This window comes from Solanum pennellii, chromosome 7 (genome assembly GCF_001406875.1).
Source record: "Solanum pennellii chromosome 7, SPENNV200".
NCBI lineage: Eukaryota > Viridiplantae > Streptophyta > Magnoliopsida > Solanales > Solanaceae > Solanum > Solanum pennellii.
In genome coordinates, this window is record NC_028643.1 from 40832136 (window position 1) to 40852214 (window position 20079).

At 36.4% G+C, this 20079-nt stretch overlaps 1 non-coding gene across 1 annotated transcript; it reads left to right on the top strand.

The window, feature by feature from the left end:
* Positions 1 to 536: 536 nt before the first annotated feature.
* Positions 537 to 619, top strand: LOC114078131. The gene has a single exon (XR_003579673.1). It is a non-coding gene; the product is annotated as a small nucleolar RNA U30 (small nucleolar RNA).
* Positions 620 to 20079: the final 19460 nt, after the last annotated feature.

Genomic DNA, 20079 nt, shown 5'->3' on the forward strand with positions numbered 1-20079 from the left:
ACCCATTAACCCAATGCCCCACCCCATTTAGAAAAACCCATTAACCCAAATTTCCTTTACCTATTCACCCATTCTCTCTCTCGACTTCCATGGCATGTCATCCTCAACATCAAGACCAAAATGTTCATCTTCATCTGATGCACAATCTTGAGTAGTGCTTTTTTTGTGAGTGATTAAGAAAGAGGTGCATTATGAGGTTATTGGATAATCTCGTCTATATGACAATAGCTGAGGAAAATTTCTCTATCCATTCTTAATCCACTGAGCATCTAGTCTTCTTTAAATTCTGTTCTTTTTGTTTTCTAACAGAATGCAATCTAGGGATTTTTTTTTTTGGATTTTGATGTTCACTGAAACAAAATTAGCTTTTTAGATTTGTTTTGGCTAGCATAAATAACATTTAATCCTAGTACTTGAAATGGAGTTATTTCATATTGCCTTTTTATGTAAATTGATTACAACTTTCACTTATTTTTTTAGTAGAATCTCAACTTTAATTTTGTGTTTCTGCTAGGAATTTGATATGATAAAGGAGGTGTGATGATGAGGTTGTTGAATAATCTCGTTAATCTGATTATTGCTGTGGACAATATCTCTATCCATTCTTAATCTACAGAGCACCTTCTCTTTGTTTTTTTTGGGTCTTTGTGTAGAAATTCGGAAATTTCCCTTGACAGCTCCTCACCTATTCAAGATTAGATTGTGCATCGGATGAAGATGAAGATTTTGATCTTGAGGATGACATGCCATGGAAGCGAAGAGAGAAAGAATGGGTAAATGAGTAAAAGGAAATTTGGAATAATGGGTAATACGCATTGGTTTAATTGGATTATTCTAAATGGGGAGGCATTGGTTTAAAAATAGGGAATACAGTTTTTGAAAAAAAAAATCGGATAATATAGGTCAATTTTGGTTATTTCATCTAAGGAGGGATAATTTTGATAAAATAAGTAAGGAAAGGGTAAAATTAACTTTATTTTAGTGATAAAAATAAAGTCAAACAATAAATCAAAGTTAATGCGTATCTTTGATCTTTTTTCTTTTAAATTAAAATATTAAAAAGAAGCCCAAAAATGTAAAAGTTATATGCCCATCTGCCATTACTTAGCTGTGAAAAAGTAAATTTGGGGAACTGTGGAATTAAAGCTTTGAAACTATCCATTTTGCGTAAGGGTGGTTTAGGTGCACTAGACAGTACTTACATTCCCATAAGAGTTCCAATCCATCACAAACCAAGATATAGAACAAGAAAAGGAGAGATAGCAACTAATGTTTTGAGAGTTTGTGATGAAAATTTCAATTTTACTTATGTGTTACCTGGATGGGAAGGTTCAGCTACCGATAGTCGTGTATTACGAGATGCTATAGTACGAAGGAATGGTTCGAAAATTCATGAGGGTAAGCCTTTTATATGCTTTCAAGTTACACCAAAGAAAGAATGACACTACTAACTAAATTATATGTTTATATTATAGATAACTATTATTTGTGTGATGGAGAATATACGAATGGAAAAGGATTTCTTTCACCTTATCGAGGTTATAGATATTGGTTAAAGGATTGGCGCGGCTATAATCCATCGCCTCGCTGTAAAGAAGAGCTTTTCAACATTAGGCATGCTAGAGCTCGTAAAGTAATTGAAAGGGCATTTGGTTTGTTGAAAGGACGTTGGGGAATTCTTAGAAGTCCTTCATGGTACTCTGTTAAGGTTCATAACAGCATCATTAGTGCTTGTTGTTTGATTCATAATTTCATTCGTAGAGAGATGGTAGTGGATCCCTTAGACATTGATATAGAAGAACAAATGGAGTATCAATACGAGAATATTGATGTTGTTGAATCGTCGGAGGAGTGGACCACTTAGAGGGATGAGTTGGCTCAATCAATGTGGAATACAAGATTTAACAATTGACATATTGCTACATTTTGAAATATGTTGCTACTTGATAGGTATAGAACCTTTTTGCACTTTATTTGCTCTTTAGAACTGACCTAGTATAAATTGTTGAACTTCCAGAAAGTTCTGTTTTTTTGTGACCTTAATTGCACAACCTTATGTACTCTTCACGTCTCTTTTGTTGTACGCTTTAGTTTATAGTGAACCTTATGATATTTGGTTCTTCCTGATTTTTTTAATAATTTATCGCACAAGTTCTTATAGGCGAAATGAATAGTCAAATATCATCAAATAAGAGATCAAAAAAATCAAGCGACACAACACCTTCAACACGAAGGACATGCATTCCAGAAGAAGGTTGTGTGTTAATGGTTGGAGAGGTGATAATGGTACCTTTCGACCAGGATACTTGATGGAGTTAGAGCGTTATATACACAAATATCATCCTAGAAGTGGATTGGAAGGTGAACCACACATCAAAAATAAAATGAGATATTGGAAAAGATGCTAAGGAAGTATAACTTTGTTGAAAACTTGAAGTGGATTGAGATTTCAATATAGTGATGGAACAATAATAGTTGACGATCCAAAACATTGGATTGACTATATAAAGGTAGTTAATATATTTTTGTTTTTTCATATGGTACTTTCCTTATTAGTTACTTTCATATACAGTAGCATTTAGCCTCTCTTTAGATCCTTTTATTATTAATTAATATCATATTGTTCTATTCTTTTAAATTTTCTAGATTGATCCACAAGCTAGGAAAATGAATGCTAAGAAATGGCCAGTGTTTGAGGATTGGGAAGAAATCTTTGGCAAGGATAGAGCAACTAGAGAGTTCGCTGAAGGGCGCTAGATGTTACTGAAGAAATTCAGAAGAGTCAAGCTCCACAACATTCTAATGACATGAGTTTAGGATTTCCTATTGATGTTGATCTTGATGAAGAAGAAGAAGAAGAAGAAGAAGAAGAAGAAGAAGAAAATGCTTACCATAGCTCTAAAGATGGTACTGAAGAAGCTGAAAATGCCACTGGACAAGGTGGATTTGCTACAACTGAAGATTTCATCGAACCTAGTTCATTTACTGGAGCTGAAAATGTCACTGGACCTATCGTATTTAATGAAGGAGAAAATGTTGATGTTTCTGAAAATTAACATGTTGGATCCCGAAAAAGTCATAAACAAGGTGAGTATTCAAAAAGATCATCTTCTAATGTTAACGAGAAAAGAGAAAAGCAAGAAAAGGAAAAAAATAGTGGAGGATGATAGTGAGACATTTCTTAAGGGTACGATGGGAAGTTATGAAAAACTTTACTGAAAGTCAAGATAAAAGAATTGGTTCCTTGATTGAAAATATGGGGGATCGTGATTGATCTGATGTTCGTGGTCAAGTTTATTCTGTTCTTGAATCCCCAGCATTTGAGTTGTACCCCACAGAGCAACATATAAAAGCTGCAATGATTCTCTGTAAAGACGACAAAAAGATGAAATTATTTTTACGTATGGGTGAACATGATCGTCAAACAATGATGTGGATGGCTGTCCATGATAAACTTTGAAGTACTGTGAACTTGTGATATAAGTGGCTACACTAGTTTAGTAATTTTTGCTTGAAAATAACTTCAAAGTGTAACAACAGTGGTGGCATCTCTGATTATTAATGTGCGCATGAGCATGTTAAAATCTTTTTGGGTAACTAAATTTTATCAAAATATCTCAACTCTTGTGTCAATGCTAAGCGCAAATGTAATTATATAGTTGTTATTGCAACTCTTCAAATTCTAGTGTAGCCATTTACTTTTGAGATTCTGAAATGCAACTATATAGCTATTATGACAGTTTTCTAACATGTCTTGTATTTCTGTGTCTGGTCTCTGTTTTTCATTGTTAATTTCTCTATGAGTTGATGAATGTGTGTGATAGAAGAGGTGAAGAAGTTCGCTTCTATTTGTTTGAACAGTGTGGTAGATGATTTCTCTGATCGTTTGAACAGTGTGGTAGATGATTTCTCTGATCGTTATGCTAGTATTGTTCCTCTTGGTGGCATTTCAATGTCTCCTACATTGTTCCTGTTGGTGGCATTTGATTTACTCTATGTTGCTGCTCGAACTCTCCGAAAGAGTCGATGAGTGCGTGTCAGATCCTCCAAAGGTAGTGAATTTTTGGAGGATCCGACACAGGTATGGCAGCTGTTTTAGTGAGTCCCCACAACATATCATTCACTAACCTGTTGGGAGTATGACATAAGTTACTTGTGGATGTTACCATAGGTGGTTATTCAAGTTGTTACTGGTCAAGTTGAGAACGATCTGTTAGACGCTGCTGATAGTCAGCTAGCTGAAGTCGCTAAAGATGCAAAGACTACTAAAGATCCTGCATATGCTAAGATCCTGAATTCTACATTAACAGCAATGTTGGGATGGGCTGAGAAAAGGCTTCTTGCATGCCATGACACTTTTGATGCTGGGAATATTGAATCAATGCCAACCGTTGTATCTATAGGGGTATCTGCAGCAAGAATTCTTGTTGAAGATATTTTTAATGAGTACCGGCGGCAGCGTAAGGGCGAAGTTGATGTGGCTCGTAGTAGAATTGACACTTACATCAGGTCATCACTTCGCACTGCATTTGCACAGGCAAGTTCCATCTTCTTTTAACTTTTATTGGGAACATACCAGTTATTAGGCTTGACAAATATCTACTGCAATCAGAAGGCAACTTTGTCTCTCCATAGGCTTATAGTGCATTTACCTTACTCAAAACCCTCAGTACTATATTTTATGTTTTTTGTGGCAAGAACCAAGAAAGTATACAAGTTAAGGGGTGAAGGGGTGAATTTAACTTTTGGACATCCTAGTATGAAGTGTTAAACTTCCCGTTTGTGTGAGGAGTTGGTGATTTATATCTATGTTCATTCTACTTTTGATGAATCGCTTAGTAAGTCTGTCTTAAGATTATGTGTTCTGCAAAATACAGCTTCTTGGATGAAAACTAAGGATCCCTACCTTTGCATATGAATAAGTTGATCTTTTGGACTTATGGTGGCAAAATTGTGAATGTTACCTATCACTTGGGTCAAGAAATTGTCAAGGAACCGAGGCAAGGTATTACACAAAGCTTCAGAAGTTGATGACTCCCCTGAAATTGGTGATGCCAGCATTGGCAATGGCAGCCTGAAGAGGAAGCTGCTATGAGATGTTGCTATAAGTTAAACCTTCAACTTTCCGTTGGTTGTGAACATTTTTTTATATTTCAATTAGGCTATTTTTGGTGTACATAAGTAACTGCAGGCCTTCCAACTGACTTAGGATCATTTTCTGCTGACCTTTTTTGAATGTGTAAAGCAACTGGATCTGAGACTTTCCATATATATTGAAGATGTTTGACATCTTCTTCTTCTTTTTCTTTTTTAATCTTATTTCAATGTAGTAACAACTTTTTAATTTTATATTTGAAAAAGAAGACGAATAGGAAGAAATAATATTTAGCAAAGAAATCTTCTTTTAAAGTTTTAGCAAAGATACTTGTTGCAAAGGCAGTATATAAAGGAATAAAGTGTAAAAGGTATTTTTGTAAACATACACTTTTTAAATAGAAGTTATGCAAGATTTTTTTTCTTCTAATACATCAAACCAAATAGTGTATAAGAAATAATGCAGACATAACTAATGCAAGCATTACTAATGCAAGCACTAGTAATGCAAGTATTACTAATACACCCTATTTTGCATTGTTCTTATATACTCTACCAGACGACCCCTAAATGACACTAAATCTGACGGTACAGAAGAAATGAAAATGCTTTTTCTAATGGAAACTGAAAAGGGCATTGCAGATGCACAAGTAATCCTTTTTCTTCTGTGAGAAGAGGCTTCACTTCAATATATGGTTACTTTTTAGGCTTATTTACTGTTAGTTCATCTTCTTATTCTTTATTTCTACTGACATGCTTCATTTTTTTTATAGCTGTTAGGAGTAGTATTTCCATGTTGTGTTCTTCTCTTCTTGGTTACTGCACAGAAAGATTGCCTACATTTCTTGGTAGGTCTTTTAGCTGATATGTTTCAGCTTGTTAGCTGCTACTCTTTTATTTCTCTCTTATTTTTTTATTGGGTATTCTGTGTTGAGTTTTACATTAACCTTAGGGCCCGTTTGGCCATGCGATATCATTTAGCAAACTCATTGTGGAGTTTTGGTACAAAGGCAGGAAGCATGTACTTAGAGGAGCAGGCAAGCAATCTCATCTGCTGGAGCTGGTAAACTAGAAAGATTTCAGGTAGCCAATCTAAGTTATGTATGATTCAACTCATTCCTACGTGTCCTGAGTTACTTGCATTAGAAACTAAATATCATACTGTGAAGGACTCTAGAATTGGAGAATTATTGAAGGAGTTTGGGGGCTTGTTTACTGAAACTACTCAATTGCTACCATCTAAAGGAGTGTTTGATTATAGAATTATCTTACAAACTGGTAATGAACCAGTTAATAATGTATCCTTCTGTTTAAAAGGATTTCATTGAGAATCTTGTTCAACAGATTCTAGACCAGGGCATTGCTCAATCTAGTAGCACCCCATTTGCCTCACCAGTTGTGTTGGTTGGCAAGAAGGATGGATCCTGGAGACTTTGTGTGGACTATAGGGATCTTAACAAGTACACTGTTAAGAAAAAATTTCTTATAACCACTGTAGAGGATCTTCTAGATGAACTAGGGGGGGGGGGAGGGGGCGGGTGGTTCAAAGATCTCAAAAAATAGACCTAAGGGAGGGTATCATCAGTTAAAAGATGAGTCAGGAAGATATACCAAAAACAACATCATGACACACTCTGGTCGTTTTAAATTTTTGGTCATGCCATTTGGCTTGTCAAATGCTCTTTCTACCTTCCAAGGTCTAGTGAATTCTGAAGTTTTTGAGGAAGTATGTTTCAGTCTTCTTTGATGATTTTCTGATTTATAATCAGACCATTGAGGAACATTTGCTCCACCTCAAGGATGTGTTTGTAGAAATGAAGAGGCATCAGTTGTTGGCCAAAGAAAGTAAGTGTTTCTTTGGAGTAAACAAGATTGAATATCTAGGCCATTTCATCCCCAAAGATGGAGTTTCAACCGGCTCTCAAAGGATTATTGCTGTTCAGAATTGGCCACTTCCAATAACTATCATACAACTGAGAGGGTTCATGGGTTAGCAGGGTACTAGAAAAGATTCATCCAGGGGTTTGGCATCATTATTAAACCACTAACTGATCTTTTGAAGAAAGATAGTTGCAAGTTGTCACCAACTAAATCTGCATTTGAACAGCTAAAGTTAGCTTTGTCTAAAGCTCCAGTTTTGACCCTACTAGATTTAGCAAGACTTTTGTGGCAGGGACTGATGCTAGTGGCTTTGGCTGCCCTGATGCAACAAGGACACCCTATTGCATATATTAGCAAAGCACTATCATCTTGACATGCATCTATGTTTGTTAAGATAGAGAAGTTTTGGTTATTGTATATGCATTTCTAAGTGGTCTCAGTACTTACTTGGAAAAGATTTATTGTAAGGACGATGTGGCTAACTGATCTTCTGCCTTTTGATTAAAAAAGGAACAGACAATAAAGCAGCTGGTGCACTGTCTAGAGTATCTGGTGCTGAGTTGTTACCCTTGGTTATCTCAAATACTAGTTCGGGTTACTGCAGGGTATATAAGATGATTGGACAACTGATGTAGAGTTGAAAGGGTTGATTGAAAAGCTTCAGGCTGATCCACATGCTCGGTCTCAATTTTTTTGGCATCAGAATCAGTTAAGGAGGAGGGGCAGACTAGTTGTGGGCAAAGAAAAACAGCTAAAGCAAGATGTTATGACCTTGTGGCATTCTACAGGCCAATGTGGTCATTATGGGAATGAGTGATGACGTTAAGGCTTTTGTACAAAAGTGTGATGTTTGTCGAAGGAATAAAGCTGATCTAGCTGCTTACCCTAGTCTCTTACATCCACTACCCATTCCTGATGTAGTGTGGTCTCAGATCAACATGGATTTATTGATGGATTGCCTAAATCACATGGTCATGACTCATGAAGTAATCGCAGTAATAGTTGATAAACTAAGTATGCATGCCCATTTTATTCCTTTGAAGCACCCTTATACGACTCAGTGAATGACCAAAGTCTTCAAGGACTTTATAGTAAGGTTACATGGTCTACTTGACAAGGATTCTGTGTTCCTCAGTACTTTTTGGGAAGAGTTGTTTTCCCTGGAAGGCGTGCAGCTGAACATGTCATCAGCGTATCACCGCAGAGTTATGGCCAAGCTGAACAAGTCCTTAATAGGTGCCTGGAAACCTATTCAAGATGTCCCTGTGCTGAGGATGCTAAGGGCTGGTATGATTGTTTGTCTGTGGTCGAATATTGGTATACTTCTTGCTATTATTCTGCTATTGACACTGCACCTTGTGAGTCCCTCTATGGTTGAGCTCCTCCATTGCACTTGCCTTACCAACCAGAAGAGGTTCTCCTTTGCTGAAGAGATAGCACTCTCCTCAATAGAGAGTTGATGTTACAGTTGTTGAGGCATCATCTGATGAGGGCACACCTGAAAATGAAACAATAGGCTGACCATCATAAAGTGACCAGAGTTCTGTAGTTGGTGATTGGGTCTACTTTAAGGTTCAGCCTTGTAAACAAGTTGGTGTATCCACTCAGCCTCAACACCAAGTTAGCTGCTAAGTACTATGGGCCTTCCCAAATTGTCACGAAGGTTGGCTCGGTAGCACATACTGTATTGTTTCCTGACACGGTAATGATACACCCTACTGTCCATGTTTCTCTTCTAAAAGGTGCTTTGAGGTACCCCTCAAATTATCTACCCACTTCTGCTGATGTTGCCAGCCCCCATTGCCCAGATGCTGAAGCTATACTACAGAGTACAGACAAGAATGGTCAAGTGAGGAAGAGAGGAAGTAAGGCAGTGGCACAAGTCTTAGTGAAGTGGAAAGACTTATCAGCTGATACTGCCACTTGGGAATACTCTTTTTCTTAAGACCAGGTTTCCTACATTTGATCCTTGAGGACAAGAATCTCATGATGGGGGTGTACGGTTATCAGATGATTGAAAGGAAGCTAAATCAGTTGGACAAGCCAACAGAAGCAGTTAGGAAGTTTTGTGGGGAAAGTTAGTTGTGAACAGTAGCAGTCCTAGAGTTAGTTGATAACATAATTAAAATTAGTTAGCAACAAAATTGATTCATTACATTTATTATTCAGCTATAAGAACATGTAGATTTCATTTTGAGATATATGAATATACACTTTATATTTGACTACTACGAATTCTCTCAATTTCCATCTTCTTTCTTTCACCAGATTGGGTTATCTTCTTGACTTTCCTATTTGAATTCTTGAATTAACCATCTGTGGCCTCAAGTTATACGTAACTCCTGCTATTCAGATAACAAACGTACATGAAAATATGTTAACATTTAAGAGCTATCAACCAAGCAACTCGAGAACTAAAACAGTAGCTTCTTAGGAATAGTTTCTCTTCATTGACAGTTGACTGTGACAAACAGAGCGAATTAGGATCTCTCAAAGATGGATGAGCTACCAAAAACGGTAGAAAAAAATTCATCAAGTGGGACTTGATTCTTGTACGTCTAGGTAAATAACTTATCTTCCAACCAAGTTTACCAGTAAGACCATAAGCATTTTTGTAGTATGGGTGTCAGAAGGTAATATTAGATAAATTTTAAAAATTGCACACATAAAATACGTAGTTTTGTAGAAAGACCATAGGGTTCACGTGCACTGAAGTTACCTACTAAATTCACCCTTGCTCTCAAAGCACTCCTCTCAATGACTGCTATTTGCTAAGAATAAATCTTGATATGTCCATCTTCAATGACATCAATATGGTGCTTTATGTAGGCAAGGTAATAGTTGAAATCCTTGTCTTCTTGCTCCAAAACCCATGAACTTTGTCAAGAAATCCAATCCAATTGGATCTTGTTTTCATAAAATGTTTCGATCTTCACGTGTGCTCTTTCATTTTGTGCAATTATGGTAATGTTTCCATGTTGAGTTTTTGTTCCTTGATCACAGGTTATTTCATTAACGAAATTTCTCGAGAATCCTTCTCGCACCTGGAATTTGCTTTATGTCAACTGATCATCAGTCATCTCCAGTCCATTGTGAAAGACTATGTTCCTTCACTTTGTACATACTACTGTAATCTAGTTCTGAAAGAGTTGGTTTTGGTTCTTGTGGAATCAAACTAAATGGAAGATGAATTAATATGAATATTTGGTAGGAAGATAATTAGTAGGAAATACAAGTCAAAGATTGTATCTTGGTAGGTTAAAGTTAGGCAAACCATATAATGGTTTGCTATCTTAACCTTGACAATTTTGACACATAGCGATGTCATGGATGACATCAATAGGATGAATTTATTCCTATAAATAGGTAGCTCTTAATTCATTTTCAAATCATCCTTTCACTTGCCTTCTCATCTTCTAAGGCATTGTGTTCTCTCTCTTGTAGTATTTCACTTATATTCTTTGTATAGTGAAATAAATATTGGTGCAGTTGTTCTTTGGTGGACGTAGGATCATTTTGATCCGAACCACGTTAAATATTGTTGTTCTTCCTTGTTCTTTAGTTTCACGTTTCCGCTAACAATTGGTATCAGAGCAAGGTTCTGTCTGAGTATGCTCTGTGGTTGCAGCACAGTCTGAACTTCCACATCAGAAAAGGATTACTTTGGTTTTCTGTAGTTCCAAATACATTGTAGTAGAAAAGGAAGAACAAGTAAAAAAAAAAAAGTTCCATGAAGTTTGAAATTGATAGATTTAGTGGGCGCAACAACTTCAATATCTGGAAAATCCAGATGATAGCGTTACTGCGGAGGGAAGGTTCAATCCATGCTATTGACGGAAAGTACCCCGATAAGATATCGGATTCCGACAAAGAAAAGATTGAAGGAGATGCATTGAGTGCAATCCAACTGTCCCTTGCACCTAACGTACTTTGTGAAGTGAGTACAAGTACCGAAGAGACGGCCAAAGAGTTATGGGAAAAGCTGGAAGGGCTTTACCAGGACCAGTCAGTGACAACAAGGATGTTGTTACAACGGCGTCTTCATACATTTAAGATGGATTCAGGTACTTTGTTGCAAGACCATCTAGATGCGTTCAATAAACTTGTGATGGACTTACAAACTGCTGGAATTAAAAAGGACGAGGAGACACTTGCATGTTCTTTACTATTTTCATTGACTTCAAAATATCGTGATATTGAGAATTCAATGATGTATAGCAAACAACCTATTAAACTTGAGCAAGTGCGGCAAGCACTAAACTCTTGTGATGTGCGGATGCATTTTGAAGGAGACAAAAGTGACGAAGCTAGTGGACTCTTTGTAAGAGGTCGTACTAGCCAAAAGGGAAGGAGCAAATCGAAGTACAGATCAAAGTCTCGTGTGAACAAAAAGAATGCGGAGTGTTGGGGCTGTCACAAGAAGGGGCACTTTGAACGAGATTGCCCTATGTCGAAGTCCAAAGAAAAGGCGAGTGCATCCATTGTTGAGAAAGTACATGATAATGATGATGATTATGTACTAACAACATCATGCAATAATGGAGTCTATGACAACAAATGGATCTTAGACTCTGGTTGTACTCTGCATATGACATTCCGAAAAGATTGGTTCAGCAGCTATGAAACAAGCAGAGGAACTGTATTAATGGGCAATAATGCAACTTGTAAAATAGTTGGCATTGGTTCAGTTCATGTTCGCTGCCATGATGGAATCATGAGGACTATTACAGAAGTCCGTCATGTTCCTGATCTAAAGAAGAATTTGATCTCCCTGGGTACTTTAGATAAACAAGGCTATAAGTACATGAGTGAAGGAGGAACTATGAAAGTGACTAAAGGGTCTTTAGTCATGTTGAAGGCCAAGCTGGAGGATGGCCTCTACACACTTGCGGGAAGCACCATTATTGGCTCTGTAAATGCATCTACAGTGCAGTTATCTAATGATGACAAGGCAAAATTATGGCACATGAGACTAGGCCATATGAGCGCACGAGGATTGGAGATGTTGAGCAACCGCAACCTTTTGAATGGTGAGAAGATCAGCACACTTGAATTTTGTGAGCACTGCGTCTTAGGGAAGCAGAAAAAGGTCAGCTTCAGCACTGGCAAGCACAAGACGGGAGGGGTGCTAGACTACATCCATTCAGATTTATGGGGTCCCTCTAAGCTTCCATCAAAGGGAGGAAAGAGGTATCTTCTCACATTCATTGATGATTTTTCACGAAAGGTTTGGGTGCGTTTCCTGAAGACAAAAGGTGATGCTTTTGAAGCATTTAAAGAGTGGAAGATTTTGGTTGAAAATCAAATTGAGAGGAAAATCAAGTATCTTCGCACGGACAATGGCTTGGAGTTTTGCAGTGAAGAGTTCAATGATTTCTGCAAGGTTCATGGGATCGCAAGGCATAAGACGGTCAGGCACACACCACAGCAGAATGGAGTTGCCGAGAGAATGAACAGAACTCTTCTTGAGAAGGCTCGTTGTATGCTCTTACAAGCTAAGATGTCCAAAGTATTTTGGGCTGAAGCAGTTCATACTGCTTCTCATATTGTCAATCGGTCTCCAGCATCAGCGATTGACTTTAAGACTCCGAATGAGGTCTGGTCAGGTGAACCCTCTAACTATTCATACTTGCGAATATTTGGGTGTCCAACTTATTATCATGTTAATGAAGGTAAGCTTGAACCAAGGGCTAAAAAGGCCATATTCGTAGGGTATGTTGATGGAGTAAAAGGGTACAAACTATGGTGTTTGTCTTTACTCAAATTTGTAGTTAGTAGAGATGTTACCTTTGATGAATCCTCTATACTTGATCCTCGTAAAGTTTCTGTGGAGTTATCTAGAAATGAGAACAACGAGCAGGTGGAGCTACCGGTGGAGCTTACCAAGAAACGGGATCAAGAGACTCAAAGTGATGAGTCAAAAGATGCAGAAGAACTTGCTTCCAATGAACCATACACAATTGCGAAGGGAAGGGACAAAAGGCGGATACGGAAACCGGAACGTCTTATAGAGCAAGAAAATCTGATTGCACAAGCGTTCGTAGCTGCAGAAGAAGAGATTAAGGATCTCGAGCCCTCTTCGTATATTGAAGCAACTTCTTGCAAAGATGCTGCACAATGGCAGTTGGCCATGATGGAAGAGATGGAGTCTCTTCACAGAAATGAGACATGGGTCTTAGTTAAAAGGCCAAAGGGGATGAGGACAGTTGGATGCAAATGGGTCTACAAAAAGAAAGAAGGTATTCCAGAAGTGGAAGCTGCTAGGTTCAAGGCGAGATTGGTTGCAAAGGGTTTCAGTCAGAAGGAGGGAATTGACTACAATGAGATCTTTTCTCCAGTCGTGAAACATAGCTCAATTCGCGTGCTGCTAGCATTGGTTGCACAATTTGATTTAGAGCTTCAACAGCTTGATGTCAAAACTGCTTTTTTACATGGTGATCTAGAAGAGACAATCTATATGGATCAGCCTGAAGGTTTCCTAGCTGAAGGAAAAGAAGACCATGTATGCCAACTGAAGAAGTCTTTGTATGGTTTGAAGCAATCCCCTAGACAGTGGTACAAGAGGTTTGATGCATTCATGACTACACATGGATTTTCGAGGAGTGCATTTGATAGTTGTGTGTATCACAAGAAGATGTCTGGTAACTCTATGATTTATCTTTTGTTGTATGTTGATGATATGCTTATTGCTGCTAACAACATCACAGAGATAAATATTTTGAAGAAACTGTTGAGCAAGGAATTTGACATGAAGGATCTAGGAGTTGCAAAGAAAATCCTTGGAATGGAAATTTCAAGAGAAAATGGTGTTGTACATCTTTCTCAGAAGAGGTACATCCGAAAAGTTCTTGAAAGATTCAATATGGATATGAGCAAGCCTGTAAGTACACCTTTAGCTTCTCATTTCAAGCTTTCAGAGTTACAAATGCCTCAATCTATGGATGAGGTGGAGCATATGTCAAAGGTTCCTTATGCGAGTGCAGTTGGTAGCATTATGTATGCTATGGTATGCACACGTCCAGATATTGCCCAATCTGTAAGTGTAGTAAGCAAGTACATGGCAAATCCAGGAAAAAGGCATTGGGAAGCTGTCAAGTGGATATTGAGATATCTCAAAGGAGCTCCTGATGTTGGCCTAACCTTTCGGAAAAGTGAAGGTATTTCAATTCTCGGTTATGTTGATTCTGACTATGCAGGGGATCTTGATCGAAGGAGGTCCACAACTGGATACATCTTTACTCTCGTTGGCAGTGCCGTTAGTTGGAAATCGACTTTACAGTCGATTGTCGCTTTGTCTACAACAGAGGCAGAATATATGGCAGCAACGGAGGCAGTGAAAGAAGCTATCTGGTTGAAAGGTTTGGTGGCAGAATTGAGTTCAGCTCAGCTTAAATCAATTCTAAAATGTGATAGTCAAAGTGCTATTCATTTGATTAAAAATCAAAGATTTCATGAGCGCACCAAACACATTGATGTCAGATTTCATTTTATTCGAGATGTCGTAGAAAAGGGAGCTATCAAGGTTGAGAAGGTTATCACAGACGATAACGCTGCAGACATGTTGACCAAAATAGTCCCGCTTGCCAAGTTTGCACACTGCAAGGACTTGGCGGGAGTATGATGCAACTCTAAGAGAACAACTGCTAGGTGGAGCTGGTATGTTCAACAAAGGTTTGATTCTTCTTGTTTCTTACAATGGGATTGCCCAGTAAGCTTAGAAGTTTTGGCCGGAGTTGTTTATACGCATGCTTGGAACACAAACCAAGGTGGAGATTGAAAGAGTTGGTTTTGGTTCTTGTGGAATCAAACTAAATGGAAGATGAATTAATATGAATATTTGGTAGGAAGATAATTAGTACAAAATACAAGTCAAAGATTGTATCTTGGTAGGTGAAAGTTAGGCAAACCATAAAATGGTTTGCTATCTTAACCTTGACAATTTTGACACATAGCGATGTCATGGATGACATCAATAGGATGAATTTATTCCTATAAATAGGTAGCTCTTAATTCATTTTCAAATCATCCTTTCACTTGCCTTCTCACCTTCTAAGGCATTGTGTTCTCTCTCTTGTAGTATTTCACTTATATTCTTTGTATAGTGAAATTAATATTGGTGCAGTTGTTCTTTGGTGGACGTAGGATCATTTTGATCCGAACCACGTTAAATATTGTTGTTCTTCCTTGTTCTTTAGTTTCACGTTTCCTCTTACAAGTTCTCTCATAGACATGATAAGGGTCTGGTTTCAGCAGTTTGTCTATCGTAAACACTACTGGCTCCTTATTTGTGACATATTTTGACATTGGGTCTTGTATAATACTTGTTATGTTTGTCAATCATCAAAACTTCACATTGAACATAACTCAACACATGCCTTAAAGTAGAACTAGTATGCATCAAGCAACTCGTAATATAAAATTTGTGACAATCAATGTTCTTTTGTAGCACTTATCTTGTCATCCACAAATCAAAATATATAACATATAATGGAACAATTTGAGTTGTTTTTGTTATGTAACTTTTGTCTAAGAATTTTCAAGTTATGCAAGAATTAGGCTCCATTCAAATACTTGATTTCTTAAGCGAGACAGTTGCAACTTTTGAAGATAAGCAATGAAGAGTAAATCATTAACAAGAAATGGAAATTATGTTGAAAGGGGAATTGGGGAGGATGCTGCATTGAATAAATCAAACGTGGAAGTTGATTTTTGAAATTTGATATGGGTCCAGCTCGATGGTCAATTGTGGCTTGGTCAGGTATTAGAGAATTGGGATTCTCAATGATGCAATCAGTTTCAAATTTTCTGTTTTGTTATATTTATCATAAAACCCAGCTGTTTAAAGCAGTATTTGGAAGTTTTCTTGTCTCTACCTTTTTTCATCAGGTTGTTGATGAGAAGGTTGTAGGTGGGAGTAAAAAGCCCACAAAAAAGGTAGCTGGTGAAGTCCTTGTTCGGTTGTATGGAAGCTACACATAGTAAGAAAATCCAGCTCTTTGGTATCTGTTTTTTTCAATTTTCATTTAAAGGTTCTACTTCATTTAAATCATTTGCAGTTTGTATGTGGATCCTATTAAATCTCAATTGGAATATGAGAAGGTGAGCTCGCCGTACATTCTAATGGTGAAACCTAATTTTCATGAATGAGTCCTTTGATATTTTTAACAACTTTATGTTAACATACTAGATGAAGCTCTAAAGCAGGTGAGGCGTTATTCTCTTTCTTTATTATGAGACTTTTATGTAAGTAGTTTGCATCTCTCAAGGACTCTGCTACTTAGATTCTTGCTTGTAGTTTGTCCTACTGAAAGATATTTTTGTTATAGGATCTTCTTCATCTCAAATCTGGTGCAATGAAGATGGAAGACATACAATCTAAGGGTTAGGTCCTTTTTCTCATACGGCTTTTTGCTTTTCACACTAGAAACACCTTGGTTTCTTAATCTTACTATTAAGTCTCCGCAGCAGCTTTAAAATATGGTTAAATATGTCCAAGAAAATTGGTAATCCATCTAATGCTACGAGCTTCATTTGATTTTGTCATATAACTTGACATAATTGTAATGACGTCCAATATAGCATTAGCTGAAAGCATAATCTTTAAATTGCCACGAAGTTAAGACTTTCTGTGGTATTTTGAGTTAGTTTAGCATCTACAAATGAGGCATCCAATATCATAGATAACTTTTTTTTTTCCTTTTCTATTGATTCTATTACACATGTATCTGTTGTACATTCTTGAATCTGTCTCTCATAGCGCCAATTTTAAGAAATGAAACACTGATAATATAGTTTCTTGATCGATTTGTCGCCAGAACTTTGGCATATCGTCTCTTCCGTAGTAAACCACTTTTCAAATCTTGAACCATCAAGTATATAATAACTTCAAATTCTTAGCAATGTGGTAAAGTTGCCCATGTAATTAAGTCAACAGCAGATAGAGTATACTTTGGCTTAATCCCTTTGAGTTATTTTAGACTACTAGTTCTCGACACGTTCTTTGCACGTGAATATTGCTAATATGTATATATATATATATATATANTATTTATACGGTTATACCAAAATTTTATTGGTTCGTATAAAACTTGTATAAAATTTCTAAACAAACTTTTTTTAATTTGCATTTTGTTTGTTGTTGTTTAAGAAACTAGTTCTTGACAAGTGTTTTGCACGTCAATGTCACGAATATATATATATATATATATATATATATATATATATCATTATTATTAAAAAAATATTATCAAACTCATCACGTATTAATAGAAAATTTGTAATTAAATAACACTTAAAAAAAATAATAACACGAAAATAAGGAATTTTTCTTTTCATAACAATTCAAAATAATATATAATTACATAAAAATATGGGTTGCATATCAATCCATTTTGGACAACCATACCGTAACTCCAAAATGAAAAAGAAAAACATAAAATCATAATCTAATATAAGAAAGATCTGAAGAAATATACAAGTCATATCTTATACTGTTAATTAACAGTTGAACTATATTCTGAGAAAGCTTCTATTCTAAATTCAGAATGAAGCTATTTGTTCTTCTCCTCAGTTAGCTTCTTAACAACTTGTATTTATATCATAAATCTAAGAAGAAGAAAATAGAATTGTAGATGATAGAAAAGAAAAGAATGTGATGACCTAGGAAGCAATTAACAGGTATTTATAGTGATATTTGACTGTCTTTTCACCTACAAAATTTTTTAATGGTGCATATTGAATCACGGTAGATAAATTTATTTTAGTTTGAAAATTCAAAGAATCACAGAATATGAAGAGTTTTATACATTATTGTTTCATGATAGATAAATTTATGTTAATTTCAAAATTCAAAGAATCACAAAATTTGAAGAGTTACATACATTATTGTTTTCTACTATAATTTAATTCAACCTAATTAATTATAATGGTAATGTCATAACTAAAACATTAAAGTGTAGTTGTTGGACTTCATATTCTATCATTATGTAATTAAATATTAGTATTTAAAAAATAAATTAATTTATTTTAATTTGGTGGAGGAGCAAAATGGTAATTCAACTTTTAAGGTGAGAGCTTCTCATTTATAATAATATATGATTCAGTCTGTAGTCTCCTTTTTTTTACTAGTAATATTTGAATTTCATGTAGTACTTAGGTAGTACTCAAAAACCATATTTACAAAAGCAGAAAAGAAGTATAATCCATCCAAAAACTGAACCGAATCTAAATGGACCCTAGAACATCCAGTTTGACTCAGTTTAATTGGAGTAGACATTTTTACACCAAAAGCAAAACAACCAAATATTTTTAAGCTTTACTTCTTGCAGGTTGTTCCAATTCTCAAAACACCTATTGTTTCTCTCCCTCCATATAGTCCACCAAATACAAGCAGGGATCATCCTTCATCTTTCTCTATTTGTAGCCCCAACTCCAGCCATCTCCCAACTGAACAGAGTCTCATCAATCTTGCTAGGCATACTCCTAGATATGCATTAATAAAAATCTGCCACAACTTCTCAGTGAAGTTGCAATGTAAGAAGAGATGTCTCACTGTCTCATTAGCCTTACCACATAAGGAACACCTGTTGCATAAAGATATTCCTCTCTTGGCCACTTTATCTAGTGTCAAAACTGCTTCATTGATTAGTAGCCATGTAAAGCATGCCACTTGTGTGGCACTTTGATCCTCCAGATTTGCTTCCAAGGCCATTTGAAGTCTTGAAAGCCACCAAGACTTGTCTGTTTGTGTCCTTCTTTAACCTTGTAACACCTTTGTTATGCCCTTACTACCATAAATAATCCTCACCGTTTTTATACCTTGTTATACAATTCAAGTATTTTGGGAATTTCCCAGTCATTCAGATTTCTTCTAACGATCAGATTCCAGCCTTATTGTGTCCACATTTAAGCGACAGTCTTCTGTCTGTGTTTATCCAATGTAAAGATGTTGGGAAAACAATATTTGAGGCTCATGCCACTTTCTGTGGCCCTTTGATCCTCCAGATTTGCTTCGAAGGCCATTTGAAGTCTTGAATGCCACAAAGACTTATCTGTTTGTATCCTTATTTCACCTTGTAACTACCTTTGTTGTGCCCCTACCACCATAAATAATCTCACCTGTTTTTATACCTGTCTAGAACCTTATACAGTTCAAGTATTCTGGGAATTTCCAGTTATTTAGATTTCTTCTAAGGATCAGATTCCAGCCTTGTTGTGTCCATATTTAAGTGACAATATTATTTTTGTGTTTAGCCAATGTAAAGATGTCAGGAAAACCATATTTGAGGCTCATACCGCCCATCCATTTATCAAATCAAAAACTGGGTTTTCTGTCATTTTTACCATGACAGTTGATTGATTACTGGGAAAGGCCAAAATATTCTGATGGATTTCCAAAGGCTAATTCCATTGGGGGTGTTTACCTCTTCGGTTACCCATTTACTCCATAACCATTTCACCTTAAGAGCTTTGTTAAGGTTTTCAAGATTCTTGATACCTAATCCACCTTGGATGACTTCTGATGATGTTCTTCTACTTGACTAAGGGAATGAATTTTCTTTCCTTATTTCCATGCCACAAGAAGTTACTTCTAATTTTGTCCAACCTCTGAACTACTGAACTACTGACTGATGAATATGGAAGATAGATAACATATATGTAGGGAGGGTATCTAGAATAAAGTTTATTGGAGTTAATCTACCTCCCAAAGAGAGGTATTGTGATCTCCATCTGTCTAGTTTCTTTTCCCATTTCTCCAATATTGGGTTCCAAATGGTCTATGGATCCATACTTTACCCCCAAAGACATGCCCAAGTATACTGATGGCAGAGTACGTATCAATCATCCCAAGGTCTGAGAGGTGTTCCATATCCGAGACCACATTAATTGGATACCAATGGCTTTTGTTCCAATTTATATGTAGTCCAGATATGGCTTTAAAGTAGACTAGTATAAGTCTAAAGATCAACAATTACTTCCCATGTAATAATAAATAGTAGAGGGAGGAGAAATAATAAACTTTCTTAAGAGAGGGAAAGAGGTTTGAATCATGAGAAAGCAAAGAAGATGTTCATGTATTGGCCCTAATACTATTACCAAAAACAG